The sequence below is a fragment of the Sus scrofa genome, chromosome 17, assembly GCF_054392235.1.
Source record: "Sus scrofa isolate SSC_HxYL_T2T_F1_AM1 chromosome 17, Sscrofa_HxYL_maternal_Yorkshire_Landrace_v2.0, whole genome shotgun sequence".
NCBI lineage: Eukaryota > Metazoa > Chordata > Mammalia > Artiodactyla > Suidae > Sus > Sus scrofa.
In genome coordinates this window covers 61,875,001-61,892,308 of record NC_139399.1, presented here as the reverse complement: position 1 = coordinate 61,892,308, position 17,308 = coordinate 61,875,001, and the positions used below count along the sequence as shown (strand labels likewise).

Sequence of the window (17,308 nt, the reverse complement as noted above, 5' to 3'; positions counted from 1 at the left end):
AATATATATGAACTAAATTTATATTCATTTCTATTTGCTTTTGTGTAGAAATTAATAATTTTTATCTTAAAATAAGAAAACATACATTGACATGGGTGCCCTGACTCATTCCAGTTGTGCAGGTGTCATCTCTCAGGTGAGTGACCCTATTCTCAAGGGGAGGGAAGGTTTGTTGAGATGATGCATTGATGTGACCCTTCACTCCAGGCAGGGCAGCTCAGATGTGCCTAGGCACGTAGATGCTATCACCTAAGCTGAATCCATTTGGATCCATGCATCTCTATGTATCTTACCTACGAGAGTCATTTAAACTAAATAACAAGGACAAAATTTACAACCAGATATTTGAATCAATGTATCATGAAGTGATAAACAAGATCCTCAAAAATCACAAACCATATTCAATCAGTTTGCTCCTGCTATAAAATTTTTAAAAATAAGAGCCAGAGTTTTAAGGAAATATTTTAAGTAGGATAATATATATATATATATATATATATATATATATATAATTTTGTACAGATACAAAAATTTATAAATATAAAAATATTTTAAAATTACACATTTATGCATACTGCTATATATTATTTATATCTCAATCTTTTTAAATCTCCACTTTGTACTTTTTTTTTTTTGGCTGCACCCATGGTAACTTCCTGGAATTAAACCCATGCCACAGCAGTGACCCAAGCCACTGTCATGACATTGCCAGATCCTTAACCTGCTGTGCCACAAGAAAACTCCCATTTTATATGTATTTTAATGAAGCACATTTAAAAAACTGTCCAGCAGTACATGCATGTGATAAATGTATAATATACATATTCTAGAGTTACATGTTTAAAAGTCACCTACAAGGCACAAAATGTTAGGAAGACCACTGGTTTAATGCCCTTTTTCCCACCTAGACCACGAGCTCTTTGAGGTCAGGGTCTAGTTACCACGTTTTTATGTATCTTGTTATCACATATGCCTGATTCTGAGGCCAAAATAAAAGTTTATCCAATGAAAGAAACTTCTCTTAAACACAAATAAGGAAAAGCCAGATTAAAAACAGAGCATATGATTTGGCTTCCCCTAAAAACATGAATTTTGGCCTAACCTGCAACAATCACCCGTCTCCATCATCCAACAGTTTTAAGATGATTATCGATGTATTTATTTACTTTGGTAAAATGTCAAACTGTATGCGCTGGTTATAACTACAGCCATATTTTTTTCACTCAAAAAAATAAGAGAATGGAATGAATTCCCTCTCCTTCCCACCCACACGACTTCAGTAAGAAAAAAACAAAAAAACAAAAAAAACAAATGGTCTCCCCTTTATGGCAATTTGTAGCCTAGAGCCAGTTTTCAGAGCTGAGTAATAAGTCCCAGAAAAACAGTGACTACAATGGAAAGGCTGACAGACATTTAACACTGATGGTGCAAACAGAGGGCACTCAGGAAAATACCCTCATCAGATTCCCCACACGGACCGTCACAGATTGCTCACCAATGTGCGAGTTTCTGAGTGGACCATTTACCTCTTCATTAACAGCAGAAAATTTCCAAAGTATTCGTGAACCCCAGAGAGAAGAAAATTCCTTGATATTCCTGTTTCCCACAGGTTTAGTTATATATTAAATATTCACTTCACCTGCTTTTGCTATTGTTGTTTTTAACTCTACAGAACTAAAAAGACATTTGAATCATGACAGCTTAATAACTACTGAAAACAAACAAACAAACAAAAACAAGACAAACCATAATGCTGCAACTAAAACTTGAACTAGGATAGCTTCAGGTTAATGGCACTGTCATCACTTCCAACCCATAAAACATCTAATTTTCTGAATATAATGTACCACTACGTAAAGGCTAAAAATGTAAATTACAAAAACTATTTGATTAATATTCAAGATATCAAATGAACCCTGAGGCTTATATTGAGACCATAAAACTTAACAATTCAGAGGAACACTATTTGGATAAAAGTCTGCCTCCAGCTGAAGTATCTGTTAATTTTCCACTGGGTTAAAGTCTCTGTAAGGGCAGTAAGCAAGCTCAAAGGGTCATGAACACCAACCTGAGTGCTTCCTATCAGACACTCAAAGGTTCTTACATATGCAGGAAAAACAACACACCCACGTAGCAGTACCTCCATTGACGAGACTGTTTTACAATTAGAGCAAGGCTCCTGTCCTGAGATTTGAAGAATATGGAACAGAGTGTTTTAGGGTGGAGGAGAAACATTCCCAGGTGGTAAGAATTCACTTTTGGATGGAATGAGAGTAGTTGGGGGGCATTCAGAGGAGTACAGAGGTACATATTCCAACAGAGCCCTGGAAACCAAGTTTAGATGAAGGCAAACAATAACAAATAATGCATCTCCATGGTAATAAAGCCACTGGACCGACTCATGTAATTAATCCACACAAAGAATGACGATATAGGCAAAGATGGCATTTTATCATCTCAATTGATCCTTGAGGCTCACTCAAAGCAACTCTTCATTTACTCAAACGTGTATTCTGTGAATAACATTATTCCTGTTAGATGTGTGTACATTTAGATGCATGTACAATGAGGCACACAATTTTGCATCAAAAACCTGGGTGTCTGTATGTGCAAGGAGCCAATGTGCCTGGCATTTTTATGAGCAACTATGGATTTTGCAGACAGATTTACATTATAAGTATTCCAAGGAAGGATGGGGACTAGAGAAAATGGTGTAGATATATTTTTAAAAGATGCTTTCCAGCTCACAAGGACTCAATTTTGAAGCCCACTCAGGCATTCTGCATGTACAAGCACTTTCTCTGGGTATAATTTAAGGGCAGTTTGAAACTTTGGCCCAATTTGATCAAATATTGATAGACGGTCCAGTAAAGCGAGGTATAGGAAGCAGCTACTTTACTGCACATTGACACTGTAAATTTGAAGAGACACTGTCAACCTGCTGAGTTCTGAAATTTACTTCCCTAAAAGGCAGATAAATCCCATGGCTAACACTGGAGATCTGTGTTAAATATACATACTCATGTACCTTATGTAAGGTCCTCCACGATAAATTTCTCTTAGAGTCTAGTGCTAGGAACTAGTTTGTCTTTCCTGATGAATGTGCCTGCTTTCTTATTAGAGAATGGGGGCTCTGTGGTTCATCATGTTTCTCTTATTGCCTTTGCAGCCAGGAGCCTCTGAGAGTCATTCAGGGCTCAGTCGAAGTAGGTCTTCTTAGCTGAGGTTTTCTGGTACAACTGACCTGTCCCTTCATGGTGAGCCTCTTGTTTCCTCCCCCTTACTTTCATACTTTTATTTTATTTCTGTTTTTTTTTATTGAATGCCATGTCACATTCTTTTTGGAAGAAGGGAGAAGAGAAATATTGGAAACATTCTCAGATCCCAGGATACTTCAATGAAACTTTGTTTCTAAATTTTACTTGCCATCTGCCTACATAACTGTTACCAGACGTCCTCTCTACCTGCCTAGCACCCAGCTTAGTTGGAGAGAGTCAGGTTAGCCTGCCATCAGTAATCAAGGCAAGACTCTTCTCCACCAAGACGTTACGTGGCCTCCTGAAGAGCTCCTGCTGACATGGCCAAAGGCCAGCTACACTTCACTCCTTAGTGGGCTTTTAAAAAATGGAAAGTGGAGATGCATCTTAATCATAAGGAAGAACTATTGGAAAAGATGCTTTTTCTCCCCATTGCAAGAGGGAAAAAATTCAATTCTAACTAGGTTGACCTGGAATTAAGTAAGGAGGGAAAAACTGAAGAAAGAAGGCAAAACACAACCACATTCAATGTCAACAGAGGTATGACTTGACTTTCACTTAAACTGGTGTAGACATCAGAATCACTGGCAGTGCTCGCCTGCAGATCTGCCTCCACCTTCATAATTTTTGATGTAGTCTGGGTGGGGCTTGAGGGTATGAATTTCTAACAAGCTTCCAGGTGATGCTAGCACACTGACTGCTTAAATGCCTCCACGCTCCCCACTGAAAAACCCCAAACAGTTCAATTACTGTCCAAAAATCTTCCTTCTGCCCCTATTCAATCCCAGTGCGATACCACAGCATTAGAGGAAGAGAGACAAGGAAGGGGCAGAGAAGGAAAGGGAAAGGAAGGAGAGGGAAGGGGAGGGGAGGAGGGATATATGTGTTGAAAACAATGGTTGATTCCAGTAGTTGTATCACTCACAATAATAACAAATGATTTTGCAGTGCTTCCTCTGTCCGTGCCCTGTACACGGTGCTGTACAGCATTATTTAATTCTCACACTTATCCCACGAGGTAGAGATTGATATAATCTCCTATTTCCAGATGAGAAAACTGAGGCACAGAGGCTTGAGCTACCTGCCTGAGATCACATGTCCTGGGGTTTGAGCTCGTGTCTGTGTTTCTAGCCTAATTCAAGGCAAGTAGAGAGAGTTGATCTTTTCCCCCATTTTTCTCCCAATATTTAGATTTGTACAAACAAAACTTGAGAGGAGAAAAGCACTTTACATAAGGAATCAAATATTGAACAAATGAGAGAAAAGAATAAATCTGTTTGAAAACAGTCTCCCAGCACTAATGACGAGGATCTAAAAATAATCCCAACATAGTTTTAAATTGGAAGAACACCCAGAAAAATAAATTGAAAGATAAATTGGGGAAGATGTTTTTAACAAGGTGAAACAAAACAGAATTCTGTGTAGGGTTGAGACCCTAAGAGTTGGGCCTTGAATTAGGCTTTTTCGTGATCTTTGTTGTCAGCAAAGTGAAACTATGAAAGGGGGCCAGAGAGTGTAGTACAAACACAAAGCTCTGTAGAAGGGAAGTGCAGCATAAGGAAAGGTGCCATAACGTTCTCTCCTGTTCTTTTAGGTAACCTGATTTAAAGGCAGTGGTAGCCTGTGGTGGGAAAAAGACAAAGAAATCACTTTCAAGGTGACACGGGGGTGTTAAATAATCGTTACAAAATGCTTCCCATTCACTGGAGTCAGACTCATGCTTCTTCTTATCTGCCTGAAGTGACTATTTGCTGGCCGCCTTCCACCAGCCTTCCTCCCCCGACACTAGCTCCTTGTTTCGCTAGAGGCCCCAGGGTCCTGAGAGCCCAGACCCCACTTCAGGTCCAGCCACAGAGCAGGTGACCCAGACTAAGCCCATCAGCTCTCTACATGTCCCCAAAAAGTGAGATTGGTTTGGGAACTTGGCATATGAAGGGAGGTGCTCTCATCACAGTGATTACACACACAACTACTGACAAAGATGGGAAAATAAACATTTTTTTCTTCCCTGTTGCATATGAATGAGGAGGCTGAGACCTTGGGCCTTCTAACCACCATCTTAGGGCCACATGCGAAGGTAGCTTTGGGAGACAGAAAAAAAGGTGTTGAACTGCTAGATCAAGTCTTCCCTGAAGTATGTTATACCTTTGAGTTTTTCGGTTAAAAGAACTTGCAAATGCCGTATAAGCCAATGTGAATCAGATCTGTTATTTACTACTTACAGCAGAATACTACTGATACAATGCTTATCTCTCATGAGATTGCAGACTACTGTGATTTTATTTAAAAGGTCTGTGATTTTATTTAAAAATATCTACCTGGGCCAGGAATTGGAAATAGCAAGATCGACAAAACCCATGAGAAGTCTAATGGGGAAGACAGGCATGTTATATAACCAGTAGGCAATATGATCTGCCCTCAACTATGCAAGATATTCTTAAAGCCAGGAGGACGTTCTTAACCACGGGGGTGGGGATGGGTTAGAAGGAGGATGACAGGCACCTCCCCAAGCAGGTCATGTTTGAGGATTCTCCAGCCCATGAAGAGTCTTAGTAAACATTAGGCTGTTTTATTGACTCACTACATGAAAAAAAGCTGTACTTTCAAATCTCCCTTAATTATGTACTACACTCACATTTTTCTTGTGTTTGTGGAGTATTCATCTTAGATTTTACCTAATTTTAAAAGTTGACTATTTTTAAACTTAGATATTTATGTAAGCTTCAGTTTAAGCACTAATATCCATGAAGTCATGATTTGGCCATGTTAGTTATATCTTTTTTGAATACACATTACAACAAGTATGTAACTATTCAAGAAAAATTTTGGCTCATGTGCTACCTAAATGTTGGGAATTGGGAAACACCAGCCTTACATCCACTCTACTTCCAGATATCCTAAGTGGGAAGACAGAAAGCAATTCGTTCAACAAGACTAGCAGAGTGTAGTGGGAGTGTGAGCGGGAGAGTTAGGAAAACTTGAGTTCAAATCCAGCTCTGTGATTTACTAGGTCTGATATTGGGCAAGTTGCTTAATAACTCTGTGTCATTTCAGAAATGAGGCGTGATAGTGCCCTCTACAGAGCTGTGAAAATCTAAGGGAGATAACACACATACTGCGGATATGCACAGATCTTGGCACATGGCCTCAACAGTGACATCAATCATTGGGGTGGTGATGATAACTAGTGCTGTCTCACTGTAGAGAGCGTTAGGCATTAGGGTAATAGGCAGGGTGGCTCACCATCATTTCGGTTCTTCTCTTCCTCCAAGTTCACGGTAGGAGACAAGTTCCTGGTCTCCTTAGAATTTGGTGATAATGATGAGCAGAGCCTGCTACCCCGAATTCACATCTGATATACAGCATGAGCAAAAAACCCACGTTTCTGCTGTGTTTTGGGGGTTATTTATCATGCAGGGTCAGCTTCATGGGCATTGAACCTGTGCAGCCCACCATCCTCAATTCAGTATGTAGCATGAGCCAAAAGTAAAGTTTTGACGTGCTAAGTCACTGTGACTTGGGAGTTGCTTGTTACAGCAGCATAACCTAGCTGATACAGTCAGATACAGCCACATAAAGTAGTAGGTTGTCTTTTTTTCCAGTTCTTTAATGGTCATTTCTTGATTCCAAAGCCTCTCACAGAAGTCTGGAAACCATAAAGAGGAAAACCATTTTTCTGTGGACCATAAATGCTAGAAGAGGGGCGAGCCACATGGTGGAAGGATGCCTGTGCTGTGGACGGGTGGAGGAAGGGTAAGGCTCTGTTCACTTTAATTGCTTTAGTTCCACTAATCAATTAACATTGGGCTAATAATCCCTTTCAAATGAGTCATTCTCGCCAATTAAAGGCTGATTTGTTGCTAACTGCACCAGCTCATGGTGAACCTACCTGTCCCTCCGAAAGTGCTTAGTGGATGCTTTAATGGAAGTTATGGCTGTGATAGACTCTCTCTAGACAGTGACAAAAGAAGTCGGGATCAGGGTGGAGGAAGGTGGGAGGAAGCAAGAGAAGTCTTGGGCAGTGCTTGCCTGAGTGATTGAATTGGAAAACGAGCCATTCCTCCGGGTTAGCAAATGATTCTTCATCAGGCAGCAGACTATTAAGCACACCTCGATAATAAACGGATGATTTTCGCAGTCATCCTGCGAGGTCCTCACATTTTCCGTTTTTAAATTCCATGTTACTTTTACAGGCTTCGTCCATGATGATGATTTACATCGCTGAGCTGAGACAATGATACCCTTTAATGTCAGAGCCAGAACATGATTATTTATCATTAAATCAAGCTTTTCATTATTTTTTTTATTCTTCCCTTCCTGGGGGAAAAAAAAAAAAACCTTTGAAAAATGCTCGTGTCATAACAGAAATGGCTGCTATCCTTACTTTGAGTCCCTTGAACTGGGGGGACTGGTGGGGGGCGCTTGGCAATGTGCAGGTCACCGCATCTTAATGATAGAAATGAGAGAAGCAGCCCCCCTCACCAATTCTCACCTTCCCACCCTGTTCCAGCAGCATGATCACTCACAAATTAACAGAATCATTGTACTGGAGAATGTCTAATCACCTGACATTGAGTTCAGAATCCCTTTATTCAAAAACAATAAGGGAGAGGTCCTTGTGTCACATTTCTCCCCTATATTTTTAATACATCACTTTACTTATCCGTACCACAAACAACTGCAGTGCTCCGTACCAGAACCTACTGGAGACAGGAGAGCATAGCAGAAACCAAGATCGAAGTCAGCCGTGGCCTCATAGGGCATGGTCTCGCCCAGAGGTTCCCATCTTGGTGGTATTGATCATGGCCCAGATAATGCTTTGCCCTGGGGGGGGGGGGCTATAATGTGCATTGCAGAATGTTTAGCAGCATCCCTGGCCTCTTTAGTTGTTGTGACAACCAAAAATACCCCAGGCACTGCCAAACCTCCCCTGGGAGGGAAAGACTGCACCCCCAGTTAAGATCTACTGTTCTTGTAAAAACAAGAGAAAGATCTATTTATGTAAAATAAGATGATTTCACACCAGAAATGCTATGAAGAAAATTCAGCCTAAAAGGCTGAAAGAAGATGACTACAAGGCCAGTTCGATTAATTGGTCAGGAAGGGCTTCCTGGAGGAAGCAACAGTGAAAATGCTGAGAGGAAGCTAGGCCAGGAGAAGAACCAGGGAAAGAGCATCGGAAATGAAGGTGAGAACAGACACAAAGGCTAGGAAGGTGAGACAAATCGGCTGTTTTTGGAAAAGTAAAGAAAGAGAGAGAGATTGCTGTACAGCCTGTGGGGGGGGGGAGGGTGGCTGGGGAGGGAGGCGGCAGTGACATCCGATGCTGGCAAAGTGTGGAAGTGAGTAGGGGACAGGTCAGGTAAAGAATCAGGCTTTAAGTGCAGTGTGGGAAGCCACTGGGGGTTTTAAACACACGAGTGACATTACAAAATGTATCCATTCATTCCGCATGTATTAACAGAGGATCCGTTCTGTGCAAGGCCATGTTCTAGGGAGTGGGATTTAGGGGAGGGGGAGGGGTACAGAATTTGGTAAGATACAGAAGCAATTAAATTCCTGTCCCTGACCTTGAGAGGCTCTCAGTCTATTGGGATACCAACTTGTAAGCAAAAAGAAAAAGAAAGAAGAAAAATACAGATTATCATAAATGCTAACACAGAGATAGATACAAATGCTGTGGACACATTTTCTAAAATGAAAAAGAAAAGGAGGAGCTTTTCTTTGGAGGAAGGAAAAATGGAGTTTTAATCAGGAGGAGATGGGAGGATGGAATTTGACACAGGACAGAGAGTCCTGCATAAAAAACCTATGAGTGGCAGGAATCTGAAATCATCAGTTCACCACAGTGTCTCCAAATTCCAATGCAGTTTTCCTGATTAGTAATTAATGCTTGATCAATGGATGGCGAGGTAATGAATTTTTGCACCTTTTCCATATGCAGGGTTCTTGTTGAGTCATTCAAATGCTGCTATGAACTGAAATGTGTTCTCAAAATTCATATGCTGAAGTCCTAAGTGGGATAATTTGGAGGTGGGGCCTTTGGGAGGTTATTAGATTCTGAGAGTGGAACCCTTATGAAAGGGGTTGGTGCCCTTTTAAGAAGAGAGAGCTTGCATTCTCAGTCTCTCTGTCTCTCTGTCTCTCTCTCTCTCCCTCCACTATGTCAGGAAATCAGGAAGAGAGCCTTCACCAGCATCCCAGCCATGCTGGCACTCTGATCTTGGACTTCCAGCCTAAACGTCTGTGTTTAAGCCACCCAGCCTATGGTACTTTGCTATAGCAGCTGGGCTAATACACACAAGTTCCTCCTTTTATCCCCTCCCATCCCCGAGGGAGGGAATAGACAGTAAGCCCCATGCCAGGAAGCAATGTTGTCTTGTGTTTTCATTTTTTTTTTTTTTACCCCAATGAATTTGACAGTACTTGGCACACAGTAGGTGTGTCATAAACACTGCTTGAATGAATGAATACAGGGCCTGAAAGCAGAGCAAAGGAGTTGTTGGGTTTTTTTTTGTTTGTTTGTTTTTGTTTGTTTTTTGTTATTTCTTTGGGCCGCTCCCACGGCATATGGAGGTTCCCAGGCTAGGGGTCCAATCGGAGCTGCAGCCACCGGCCTACGCCAGAGCCACAGCAACACGGATCCGAGCCGCGTCTGCAACCTACACCACAGCTCACGGCAACGCCGGATCCTTAACCCACTGAGCAAGGGTGGGGACCGAACCCGCAACCTCATGGTTCCTAGTCGGATTCGTTAACCACTGCGCCACGACGGGAACTCCGGAGTTGTTGTTTTTAATCACAAAGGTAATGAGAAGCTATCATTGATAATTAAATAAGTTTAATTATTTTTTATGCTTACTCTGTGCTTAGCACCTCTTACTATGAATTACTGCAATTAATCTTTACCATTTTTGTGTTAGGTCCTGAGGAGAATCTCACAGTGAACAAACAGATGTGGTTCTCCTGACTGCACTGCAAGTGAGAGGGAAAATATTAATAAGTGGGTGATGGGGACTCTCATGGAGTCTGGAGGTCATGGTCAACATTCTTCCAAATATTTGTTAAGTTGATGTAACTAAGAACGGCTTCCTGTTCATCCAGCAAACAGCTGAACTTCCAGGCTTCTGTCCTTTTGCATACTTCAGTACTTTTTCCTCTGTGTAGCTCCTCTTTATAAAACTGGCTGCCTTTTCATTGGTGTGATAAAATGAGATAAAAATGCTTGATCTCAAAAACTATTAAGGGCAAACATGAATGTGACATTTTCATACAGGAAATAGCCAACTTTCATTAACGAGTACGGCATATTGGGAAGTAATTGTTAGGAAGTCACTTCTCTTGTCTCAATTTGGATAATAAAAGCTTTCTTGGAATAGGTGACCAAAGGAGAGAGAGAGATAGGTCTGGACCCCACCCACCAACATTTTCAGGACAAGGGTTACAAAATTTGAAGTGATACATAAATATTAGTCTGTGAGGCTGTTTAATAACTTTTCTTCTAATCAGGCTGTGGCGAAACAAGAAAAAACAAAAAAAAATGTCAATTTTTCTGTCAATTATTCAATTAAATATCCTATCCTTTATTCTGAGATTATGAATAATTATAGTTAATTGTGGCTTGTTTTCTTGTTGCATTTTAATGCTTTTATTTGGCAAAATAAAAAAGAAAGCAACCTGGAGTTACTTTCCTAACCATGTTACTGTTCTTTGAAATCTCCAAGAGTGGGACCTACTGCTGTAAAGAGGAGTGGTCTCAGCTGGGGATGGGAGGTGGGCTGGGCAGAAAGAGAAGCCGGGGAGGGCCAGGGCAGGACGGAGGCATGAGCAAGTGGAAGAACTCGCCTTCCCCAAAAGGGCGTGTGTGTGTGTGTGTGTGTGTGTGTGTGTGTGTGTGTGTGTGTGTGTGCACGTGCATGTGTTTAGGACCATAAAAGGGGCTCCTTGAAGAAAACAAGTAAGTCCTAGAGTGGAATGGAGACGCGAACCTTCCCAAACCAAGGAAATGTTCTACACTAGCTGCCCGGGGGTCTGGGGGACAGGTATCAGACCCATGCTTCTCAAAATTTAATGCATGTTTGAATTGCATGCAGATCTCGTTAAGGGGAAAACTCTGACTCATTAGGTTTGGGAATGGCCTGGGAATCTGCATTTCTTACAAACACACATGATACTGATGATGCTGGTCTGCAGACCACACTCTGAGTAGCAAGGAGTCAGAAGATATCTATGAGTAAAGAGCTGAAGAAAGGTGATTGATTGGCTGACTGGAAAGAGGGGGAGAGAGAGAGGAATGGTAAGTCATGGGAGGTGATTAAGGGTCATACAAATTGACCTGGAGATGCCTCCTGAGTATCAAAGTGACCCCACTGATAATTAGGAGGCAGGTCTACTTGTCAGTCCTGGGTAGCACTGATACATTAGAGGGCTGTTCATCCTCAAATATTTTACATTAAAATAAAATCTATGCCTAGCAGGTCTCTGCACAGTCCCGGACCATAGTGTCGTGGTCACGATTGCTGGCTTCAGAACTGAAACTTCTGGGCTGAGTTCCAGTCACACCACTTACTAGCTGTGATGCCTTATTTTTCATCCTCTCTATGCTTTAATTTTCTTGCCTGTAATGTGGTAATATTTGTACCTGCCTCAACTTTGTTTTGTCAAGTGTATAGAATAACATCAGGTACAGAACGAAATATCTATCAGTAATGCAATGGGGAACTGACTTTAGAGTAACCCGAAAAGGATGAGCCATCCACCCTTTGGCCAAAAGATACAACTTCAAGAAGCAGCTGTGGGGTTGCCTGGTTTTCCCAGTTCAAAGTAAACTACTCTTAACACTAACCATGGGGAACTTACTGCTCTTAACACTGACCATGGGAAACTCAGATCAATTTTCATATTCAAATGTAATATATGGCTATTTAGCCATCTGTTTCTTCAACTGACCATTAAACAAATATTTCTTGAGATCCTACTATATTCCTACACTAGTTTTTTTACACACTCCATTCCATCTGATATTCAGGAATTTCGTCTTCAGAAATGTGTTTTGTTAATACATTTTCCCTGGTGCAAAATTACATGATTCTGCTAGTTTGGGACTATTGGTATTATACAGCATACAATAGGGTCCTAGGTTTTTATAAGTAATATAATCATGTTTGATTGGACGAATGAGTAGTGTTGGTCCTATTTTATTTAAAACTCGGAGTTGATCTATCTGGCTATCGTTTCACTGGAAACAAAAGTATTCAACAATTTGCCTTTGGTATTAGCAGTGAGATTTTCAGCTAATGCCGCAATATTTGAAGTTGGAATCAAAAGAGGATGCTCAGGATTTAACCTGTAGCTTCTGATAAGCGGTAGCCATGCACAGTGCGCTGCCTGAACACCTATTCCTGATGGCTTTGCCTAGCTCGACAACTTAAAACACAGCACACAAAGAATTTTATACAGCAAAATTCAGGCTAAGCTTTATCAATGTATTTTCCTGAGACTTTAAGACACACTAACAAAAAAGCTGTTTGAACAAAACATCAAATATGACATTTACTTTTTGATTTTATTGATGTTATTGTTCGTAAGTATTTCTGTTTAAATGGCCAGGTTTGATTAAGTCTTAAATGTGACTGTCTTATTATGCTAAATAAATCTTACAAAGAATATAAATAGGGAAAATGTCCAACCCTACAAAACAAAAGTTTTCTAGAGGGGAAAATAACTGTAGTTTAAGCTTTCAGTTGGTTGGAAAATAAGACTAATAAAATTGGAAGGATATCAATTAGTGGCAATTTGAGGGAAATCTTTAGCTTCTCAGGTCTGACACTCTTAAAATATATTCACGGTCTTTAATTTACAATGCAATAAAGTTGTTTTATTCTACTTACATAACCATATTGGTGGTTAATTTGCGTTGTTTTTATAATCACCGCAGCAGTAAAGCTGTCATTTTCCCCCTTGTGACATGTGTCTTGGTTTGTCATAACTCAGCACGTCAGTGTTTTATGTTGTTCTGTTTTGTTTCCAACTCTGTTGGCCAAGCAAAAGAAGACCACTGACCTCCCTCCTAAAGGTCGGAGGCCGGGCACATGGAATCTGACCAGAGGAACTTGCAGCCAGCTGGTTCTAACCACTGGACAGTAAAGTCACATTTTCCCCTCAGAGTTACCCGTGCTGTGGGCGGGCTGATTTTGCTTCGCTATGCTTCCATCATAAGTGTGTGCTTAGACATGGAGAATTGTGGGTGCATGGGGGAGGTTATGATTCCATCAAATGGGGAAATGCTCAAAAATCAGTCTTCTCATGCTGCTGTGTGATGCAATGTGGCAGACAGTTAAGAATTCAAATTCTCCGGCTCCACCCAAATAACTGCAGCATCTGGCTCATGGTCATAGTTGTTGAATGACTTGTTTTGTGGATGAAGACGGAGCACATCTGCTTAGAAGCAGGAGGCAGGAATGGGAGTGGGTGTAGACTCCTGGGTGAGAGCCTTTTGTTAAACCTCTCCAAGACCAGGAGAGTCAGCAGAGACGGTGATGGCGAGGACAGACACACATCCCAAAGTCCTAAGGTCCACAGAGTCGCAACAGTGACACCAAAAACTCAAACAAAATAGAACAAACGAAAAAGTCCTCAGAGCTCCTGATTCCGGAATTTTGCACAGAAGGAGGCCTACATGGATGGAAATAACCTTGGGTCTTCAGTGACTGGTCCACGGGCCTGACCTTTGTCATTGAAATAACATAGAAATTTGCCCTCACAAGATATCCTAAAAGCCTGAAGTTGGACAAAAGTTTTTGGCTGGGAAAGTCTCTCTCCGTTGAGTCTATCTCCTAAAACTTTTCAAAGAAAAATAATATCATTGAAAATTTACACGACTGTTTCTCTCTCCTTATTGTACAACACGAATAACTGATCCCTGTCACACCTGCTTCACTTGGTCTTTATACTGGCTACTTTTTTTTTTTTTCTCTAAAACTCTTTAAATTCCTTGTTATCATTTCAGCCCCTACTTTGAATGAAAATTGTGACACAAAGCTCTGTTTCCGACATTCGTTTTGAAAATGCTTTAAGTAGCAAGTGTCAATTGCCTTTTTAAAAATGACTCATTCATGAGAATTATTTGTTAACGTCCCCCCTTTGCTGAAAATATGTAGTACCCCAAAGTTCTCACTTCTGACTGTCAGAGGAACAGCATTCTCTCAGACTCTTAAGCTATAATAAGCCTATCAAATGCCTCCTCCCACAATTTTATTCAACCAGGGGAATTTTCTATTTGCCCAGGACAAGTGAGCAATTCATTATTCCAATAACTGCCCTGCCCATGTCATTCCTGAAGAATAAGCCATGAATTAACCACAGGCTTAAGTTCAAGTGACACCCGATCCCCAATTACCCAATTAACTATATTCCTGAAGAAATGCCTGTACTTTCCTTCTCTCAGTTCTCTCTAACCAGCGTGTCTGCTCTCTTCCTCTCTCCTTTTCTCTCTCCTTTTCTTCATAAAGAATAAACACACTGTTTATATCATTAAGAAAACCATGCTCAAAATTATAAATTGTGGTTTCATTCTCAATTCTACATTCAAGGATAATAATGTATTGATTGAAGCTAATCATTTAGCCTTGAATATCAGTATTAACCTCCGCATAATTCAATGGAATTGGTTTCTTGGTGTGAGATGCAAGATGCTTTTTTCTTCACAAATAGGCTGGATAAAGTGGACACTCTCACACTTAATTTATAATGATGATATAAATTAGTTTTGTGAGTATAAGGAAGATAGAAACACAGCCAGTGAATTTGCTGTGTTGTATCCTTTTATTATTTTTTAATTATTTTGATTTTCCTCTCCAAACCTAATTTGGATAATAATCATTAACCATGTCATGCTCACACTTTGCAAATACTCCACCAGATATGTGGATATGTCATTTGTGTGTGTAAGCACACATCTACATACATACACAGAGACAATATAAACACACACACACACACAATTTCCTTTCATTTCCCTAGATGACTCTGTCATCATCCTCTATCTCCCAGCACATTCCTCAGGATGGTAACTAATTATTTTATGACAATGTTGCCACCAAGAAATTATCTAACACATTTTCCATGACTTCCTGCTTCTCGTTTTGGAAGTCCTATACCTATACCATACCCCTCTCTTTCTTCCTTCCTTTTAAATTCATCAGAGCTCAGGCACTATGCTACAAGGACACTTTTAACAAAAGACCAAACACCTCTATGTGTCCTTGAGGTCCAGGGGGATTTCTCGACACCCTCTTCCTGCCATTCTTTCCTTTTTATGTGTTCCAGTCATGCTCTCCTCCCTCTGGTCCCTCCAAGCACCCTGCACTCTCCTACCCCAGGACCTTTTCACCTAATGTCCTCTTGGCTAGAATTTCCTCACTCCCATCAGGCCTCTTCAGTCTAGTCAACTCCGCATCAGCCTCCACGCACCAGGTGAAATGTCACCTCCTCTGAGAAGCCTTTTTCAACCCCCCGTAGTCTGTTAGACATGCTCACAGTAGCCTTTACTCTTCCTTATACATCAATCACAATAGCAATTAAAGAATTACTGAATTAACTATCTGTTCACAAGTACCATGAGGGTACCATCAGCTTAGTTCACTAATGCGTTTCCAGGACCTGGCACTTAGTAGGTGCTCAAGTATGTATTGAGTGAATAAATGAACAACATTTAAGCTCTGTATAAATAGGTGTATATAAGTACCCATTCTTTTATTTTCTGCTCTTACAATCCTAACTCCCACTCAATTCACTGAGAAATATCCTATTTTTCTTTTTGGTCCATGCTGGAGTCAAAACCAAATAAAACATAACACTTTGTCTCTGCTAGCCAGTATGACTTCTTCGTATTAGAGTAATGCTATTTATAGATCTGTGCCCGATAAAATAAGAATAAAGGATGGCATAAATCTCTAATTTGAGGTCACAAAATGGCAGTTCCCAGCTTGAAATCATGCGCTGCATGTGTTTTATTTAACCAGCACTGACTTAAAACAATGTACGCTGAAATTTAGACTTGTGAATCCTTTTGGAACCTGGAAGAGCCAGCAGTCTGGATGATGTGTGCCTACATGGTGACTACAGGCTGGAGCTGAGTGGCCACTGTCCACATCAGAAGGGCTGGTGCTGGTAGCATTCCTCGTCCCCACTACTCCCTACTGACTAGGGCCCAGGCTAAATCCATCATTTAAGTCCATGCCGAGCACATATGAACCATGAGCTTGAGCTCGAGCGCCTGTTGCAAGTTCTTTAAAAGTATATGGAGATGTCTTTTAGAATGGCTATACAAATTTATATCTATTTTTCTATGTCTCTTTTTTTAAACTGTTGAATGACTACTATTGCAACAGTGATATAAATAATTTTCAGAATGGATGAAAAATTTTTTTCACAATATGTGTTAAGTAGACTTCTGTGGCTTGGTTTTGGAACATGTCAGTTGACACACTTTTTATGATGTGGAACACAGTTTTATAACTTTTTTTTTGAAGCAAATTTACAAACACTAGATTTTAAGTGAATTAAGTGGCAACTGAACAGGTTGAAAATATGTTGAATGCATGTATGTGTAAAGAAAGAAAAAAAAATCAAGAGTTATCTAACCATTAAATATAGTCTAATTTACCCTGTTCTGTTTGTTAAAGTTGAAAAACTTTGCGGCCACACTTCCACTCTTGAGTAATTCTTAGGTACATAGGAAAGACAGGTAAAATGCCATTGGTCCAATGTGCTTAGCCAATCGTTAATTTCAGAGAGTTCTCAAAGCAGATGAGAAAAGGTAAGAAGATCACCAAGCACAACAGCCAGGAAGGAAAATATAGCCAGAGAATAGCCGGAAAGAAATCAGAAATCAGATACTAGTATTTGGAGGGAGGGAGCAGAGGCACAAAGGTTTGTTCTACACTTGACTTCAAACTGTCATAGTCACTCCAGAAATATTAATACCACATACCTCTCCAGGGCCTTCCATAGGACAGATCAAGAACAACCCAAATGTGGATTTATTCAGC

At 40.5% G+C, this 17,308-nt stretch overlaps 1 protein-coding gene and 1 long non-coding RNA gene across 28 annotated transcripts in view; both read right to left on the bottom strand.

Annotated features, from left to right (window-relative positions):
* The window catches only part of TSHZ2 (teashirt zinc finger homeobox 2), a 1,034,366-nt gene that overhangs the window by 401,562 nt on the left and 615,496 nt on the right, over positions 1–17,308 (bottom strand).
* LOC146395382 (uncharacterized) overlaps positions 14,742–17,308 on the bottom strand; it is a 7,959-nt gene continuing 5,392 nt past the window's right edge. The window contains exon 2 of the long non-coding RNA XR_014832618.1: positions 14,742–17,308. This exon is cut by the window's right edge and continues 769 nt beyond it. This is a non-coding gene — a long non-coding RNA (uncharacterized LOC146395382).